Source organism: Cynoglossus semilaevis, chromosome 16, assembly GCF_000523025.1.
Source record: "Cynoglossus semilaevis isolate Cse_v1.0 chromosome 16, Cse_v1.0, whole genome shotgun sequence".
Taxonomy (NCBI): domain Eukaryota; kingdom Metazoa; phylum Chordata; class Actinopteri; order Pleuronectiformes; family Cynoglossidae; genus Cynoglossus; species Cynoglossus semilaevis.
In genome coordinates this window covers 14051199-14057702 of record NC_024322.1, presented here as the reverse complement: position 1 = coordinate 14057702, position 6504 = coordinate 14051199, and the positions used below count along the sequence as shown (strand labels likewise).

General features: G+C 41.3%; 1 protein-coding gene across 1 annotated transcript in view; it reads right to left on the bottom strand.

Moving 5' to 3' along the window:
• Window positions 1-4967, bottom strand: part of htr1fa (5-hydroxytryptamine (serotonin) receptor 1Fa) — a 19630-nt gene extending 14663 nt beyond the window's left edge. The window contains exon 1 of the mRNA XM_008328836.3: window positions 4850-4967. The gene's annotated coding sequence lies outside the window, so the exon portion shown is untranslated. The remainder of the gene's footprint in view (window positions 1-4849) is intronic.
• Between the last annotated feature and the right edge of the window lie 1537 nt (window positions 4968-6504).

Below are 6504 nucleotides of genomic sequence, written 5' to 3'. Positions count from 1 at the left end.
AGCACAGAAGAACAAAAGCTCGTATTCGGACTGAAGACGTCCATGAAGAAAACAACGGGTGCTGTCTAACATTAGACACCGTTGGCAGCTACCGTCGGCACATAAACCGCTCATTTGAATTCTCATCTGTCATGGATTGGTGACAATTAATTAAACACTGGTTCCTGAGGGCGTTTTGCTTTTTTTTTTTTTTTTACATAGTGGGGAAGCATTCAAATGCAGTTTTTTAACCAACAGGTACACACACACACACACACACACGAGTGTGAAACAAGGGGGTTGGAGATGTCCCCCTCCCCTCACACACCGTCACATCGACTGTGACCTCCGGTCAGTGAGACGCTGTACATCTGATAACTGCTGGTGTTTTATTAGAAGCCGGGGGCAAACTAGAAAGACGTCAAGGTCAAGGTCACTTTAAATGTCGTCCTCAAATGAGCTGCATTTTTATAAAAATAAAAAAAAAAGATTCAAACAGGGAGAAAGAGAGAGAGAGAGGAATTTCGAACCCACTCCATTTATCCGAGCTGTGATTTAAAGACGGCTCTGCCACAGAAAAGGTCAGACTCAGATTTAAGATAACAGCAAGTAGAGGAAGCACAGGGAACTCATCCAATCAAAGACGGACTCTTCCTGCAGGTAGCAGTGACATGACTTGATGGAACGTCCGGCTCACGCGCTCGACAGACGTCTCCTTTCGACGTCGACGTCAGAAAAATCCCAACGTGGGGTTCTAAGCGAACACCGCGTCTCCATGTACCAACCAGATGAGCTATAGGCATTTTAACCCTCCTGACATTCAAACCAATTACCATTCAGATCAATAAACCACGACGAGAAAGAACATCACTCACGGAATCTTCAGACTCAAAGATTTGTGTAATTCTATTTGCGATACTTTTACCCATTTGGCTAAAAAGCACCTGCCCGATCGAGCCGAGCCAGCGACGTTCCCGTTTCTCCTTTTGGAATCAATGGACTCTCAATTTACTACTGACATCCCAAAGGCAATAAACCAAACAAAATTACCTCGGCACACTGCCCCAGGTCCAGTATCAACACAGGTGAGACTGTAGTTGAATGTCAAAGCGTTTCTACCACTCTGCTAGATTTTCTCTGTCGATGTTTAAAGGAAAAAACACGCTGGAATCTCTGGGTTTTACTGAAATAATTCCCAACTGTTTGAACACCTTCTCCATCAGCACGTATTAAATATACAGACACAGTACAGACACAACAGGGTATGTGTACTTCTACTGAGTGTCTCTTGTCTATTACTAAAGTGTAAGGTTTGACCAATAAGAAGATCTGGAATTGAGACGTTCCAAATTAACCTGGTCTGTAATGAATGCTAATGCTAGATGTTAATGTCTGTTGTTAACATGGGAATACTTCACTGTGTACATGTGAATGAATAATACTGTAGAACCTGTGGTAAGATAATACAATAGCAACATAATACATGTAAATAACAGGAATACTAGAGTTAAAATAATTCACAGAAAATATATTTTAATTAAATATTTATAAACAGAGATTAGAACTTAGTTTTGGTATTAATCATCCAACATTTAAACTAAAATTAAGTTACAATTACATCAAAAGACTCAATTAAAACTGAAAATTAAGACTTGGCTCCACCTTGTGGAAGAATCGGGCGGAGCACACTGTGACTCATTACCATTTAAAGATAAAGGCACAGAAACGGGACGCTCAAACCAGGGCCGTTAATCAGACGTGTGAAAAATCCAGCTGCCCTAAAATCTTTTTTTGTGAGTCTAGTATTTTTATTTTTCATCCAGGAACCAGGTTCATTTGCATAAAAGTAGCATAATATGTTCCCTTTAAGGTAAAAATGCACAATTTATGGAACTAATGCAGAAAAATGTGATGCTTTTATCTTCTCCTCACTGTCACAACGCTCTCTGGGAAAGTTAATGAAAAGCTACAGCAGGTACGTGATGTTTGCATCGGTTTTTACTACTCACTGCTCCCTGTGTTATTTTGTCTCCTTTATTGGCTTTAAGTGAACGCTGCTTCGCTTGTAAAGAACATTCCCTTTGCTTTTTATGCATAAAAGGGAAAGATTATTACCAAAGCCACAGCTGAAGTTCTTTTTTCATCATTGGGATGTTTGTTTTTTTTTTTTCTCATTTATTTCCCATGAGTGAAAGTGTTGGAAAATATTGATCACTGTTTCCCAAAAAAACCTAAAGTGAAAAACGTCAATGTCACTTATTGTTTCGTTTCCTCACTGCTGCAGAGGAACAAAGACACAAGAAGGTGTTGTGATGCATGACATGGCCAAACACTCCGACTGATTAGTTAATTAGCGAGGATGATTATCAGATGAGTACGGACGGTAGTCAGGTTTATGACCAACATTTGAACCTGTGTCTGAGAATATAAAGATAATAGATGATGGAAAAAAGAATCACTGAAGTGATAGGTCAGACTCTCTCTCTCTCTACCTCACCCTCTCTCTCTGTCTCTCTCTCTGTCTCTGTCTCTTCTACAAAACTTCATCCCTTGTGTGCTGGTTTATAGTCATTCATACCCTTCCGTCTGCAGCAGTAATTGGATTTTCTCATTAGTATTTCATGTGACTTCTCTTTTCTTTTTTTTCTTTTTTTTTGGAATTGGTAGAGTTCTTAAAATGCTCAAATATGAACCCAAACCTGGCTGATCCCCTGCAGCCTGAAACGTGTACTGTATGTATGTCAACATAAAATGCCGGAGGAGAGTGTGTGACAGCATTTCCAACCTGCTGATGATGTGATCTGAAGGGAAGTCGCCAAACCTGACATTTAACAAACTGGAAAGTTCTAGAAACAATGGGAACAGCATTCACACGAGTAAAAACTCTGGTGCCAAATATGCCAACATTTGGTCGGACGGCGTGCCAAGTTTTTTTTTTTTTTTTTTTTGGATTCCAAATTCTTGCCTTTACTGCAGACAAATTAAGACCTAAGTTGAACACAGAGCTGGAGTTAGGTGTTGAACAACAAGTGGGGAGTTCACCTTCCACCCAAAAAGGTCATGGGTTTGAATCCAGTAAGAAACAGTATCAAGTGTCAGGCATGATACAGGCATCGCTGGAACATAAAGTTAATTACTAAACCAACAGATTTAATTATTATCTTGTCAACGGTGGCCTGTAGAACAGGTAGAGGGTTACTGTAAAACTTTGAAGCTAAGCTAACGGCTAGCTCAGCTAAAGGTCGACGTCTCTCAAACAAACCTGCTTTTTAAGAGGATTGAACTGCTTTAATATAAAAGCCCACTTGGCTAACAGCACAGAATGAGCCACCGCGGCTCGCGGCCTCTGCTCCTTGGCCTCATATCGTTAACAACCAGCAGGTGTCCTTCCTTTGACTCATCAACATTGTCCATTATTTTCCATCAAACATCCCTTTGCTGCCACTAAGTGCCACAAGTTAAAGTATCACCTGGGCCAAAGAGAGAGAGAGAGCGACGAGAGACCTCAATTAACATTTAACGCAATTAAATGGAATTATTTCCACTATTATCCATCCCACTGCCGCGGAAACGTCGGCTTTATTGGACGTTAAATTAACACCTTTTGACCGAAGCCAAAGTGAGGAAATAATTGAACGAGCGTGATGTTAGGAGGATAAAAAAAACAAAAAAAAACAAACTTGCATATAAAAAAGCAAACAGTTTTCAGCCATTTTCAGAAATGTCTCTGTACTTGAACCACGTTTTCAGCCATTTTCAGAAATGTCTCTGAACTAAACCAGCGATGTCTCTGTACTTGAACCACAGTCTTGCTTGAGCCTCAAAAACTCAGTGTAACCATCACCATGTCCTCCGTGTGCAAAAGCAGGAATTTTAAATGACTGCTTTAAAGAAGAAGAAGAAAAAAACAACAACAAATCCTGACATTGTTGTGTGACGATACAGAAAAAAAAAAAACAACAAATCCTGACATTGTTGTATGACGATACAGAAAAAAAAAAGACATTTGCCCACGGTTGATTGTGTGAAAATGCTCAGTCATGGACACACACGTCAAAAGCCTGCAGTTCAGCCAAGCCTGTGATCTCCTCACTGTCTTTTATCACACCAGACCACTCTTGACTGCAGGAGTAACGCTGGTGCACACACACACACACACACACACCTCCTTCACATGCCCTGGTCTTCTCACACAATTTGTACCAAACACACACACACTCTAGCTTGTGTGTGTGTGTGTGTGTGTGTCCGTCAGAGCTTCCTTAAAAGACCTCACGGTCTCACATCCTGTCACCGCAGGAAAAGTCATCACCGCTGTAATTCCAACAGTTCCACATGGATTATGTGGCTTACTTTTAAGAAGCATGTCTAGCTTCTTTTTTTTTTTTTTGCTGAGGAAGATGAAGTGGAAAAAAAAAATATTGGGTTTCCCCAGACAGACCATCTGTCTCTCAACTGTATTCCCTCTGGTTGATCCAGAGAACAGTGCAGTCAATAATCACTCACAGCACGGGAACAATCCACCCTGACACCCACACCCCTTACATGACACCCACCCCCCTTACATAATTAACCCCCCCACCCCCCACCCCCCATCAATCCTCCCCTTGGACAGTGACTGCCATCTATTGAACAGGGTGAGAACTAATCAGGTGTCAGGACTGAAGTCCATTTCTAATCAGTTTGCATTAAAAAAAAAAAAAAAAAAAAAAGACCTGAAACGTCATTAACGACCGCGGTGTTTTCTCTCCACGCTGGAAGAGTCAACAGATCATTTCCACCCCCTGACAACTAACAACTTGCACGGTTTCGGAAACTGTGTGTAACGTGTGCAACTAAATGTTGGTGGAGCAACGGAAACTGAACTCACCGGGCACGAAGACGCAGAGACGGTGCGAGAGACGGCGGAGCCGGAGCAGCGGGAGAGCGGAGGATGTTACATTCCCCACCACTACTGTCCATTCACAGCACAGCGACGCTCACACCCGATGTACCTGAAACGTCATTAACGACCGAGAGGGAGAGGTACAGAGAGAGAGAGAGAGAGAGAGGGTATCAGAGGCGCGCCCACGCGAGCGCGCATCCTGGCCACAGACACAAAAGCGTTAGACAACTGAAATTCGAACATCGAAATTCATGGTAATATATGTACATATTTATATGTATATATATATTGCATTTAACAAGTAATTTGAAAAAACGCATTTATTTCTCTAAATAAAATGGTAACGCTCTTACTTTAGAGCAGTGGTTCCCAAAATGGGGGGCAGGGCCCGTGACGGGGGCAAGAAACTTTCGCAGGATGGACTCTGGTTGTCACAGGAAGTCTCAGGGAGCAAGGAGACAAAGTTAAAGTTAGAAGTTAGAAGTTAGAAGTAGTTAGAAGTTAAAGTCAAATCATTGTTTTGTTTCTAGTTTTTAAAGCCTTATTTATCAAGAAAAAAAAAATTCCTCAAGGAGAAAATTCTACAACCGAGTCACAGAAGAAAATTATGGATTTCAAGTCTGACTGTTGAGTCCAAATCATTTTTTCCTCTTAACTCCAGTGTTATTGTGCAACACTGATCATAGTTTTTTGGTTGGTTCCCATTTTAGCGATTGTGGTAAAGTCTAAAAAAAAACAAAAAATTTTTTTTTATGACAGCATTTTTTATTTACTGTTAGATAACATGGAGCAGTGTGGATTTTTGGCGAACACACAAGTCATAAAAATCCCTTCTCACATTAACAAATACATTCACACTTACACATTACCCTTTTTAAAAAAAAAAATGAAAAAAAAAGGTGTCAAATCTGGACAGGTTTAATGCAGACTTGACAAAAAGGTTGTAAAAGTTGAAGGAAAGTGTGAAACTACCAGAACGTGCTTTTTATGTAGATAGAAAAAGCCCACTCCACTGGGTTCTGATGATGTCAGTAACTGGGAACCTGGGAAACACTGGTTATAAAATGAGCTGTGCTGCAATGTACGGTACAGTTGTAGGTGTCGTGCAACATTCTCCATCAATCTCACCTCCCTGTCAGGCTCGCCGCTGCTTATTTAGCCGCACGTTATGTAAATATGCGATCTCCTCCAGGAAATGACTGAACGATGTTTAAATTCTCCTCTTGGATGTGGAGCGGCCGGCTGAGCCGTGGATGTGAGATGTGCTCACTCAGATGTGATGTGGGAGCTACTGGCAGGAGAGGCGGCGAAATCCAATAGAAAATAAACGGATTCACGGTGGCTTTGATGAATAGGAGGTGTGCGAACATCTGCTTATTTGTGCCAAAGTCAGGGTCCCTCTCCCCGGAGATTCTTTTGAGACGTGGCGGTGGGAAATGTTGGTTTTGAAGACCCGAGGAATTGAGTTTGATTTAATAAAACTAATATCTCAAGGTCGGAAGTAGAAAATAAATGGAACTTAAGTGGTCGAATTCTCCGCACTGCAGAGGAATGCCTCGGTAACTTAGTGATGGAGCAGCATTATGACTCCCACCTATTATAACCTTACAGCAAATATGAAGCCTGTATTAGTTACTGGG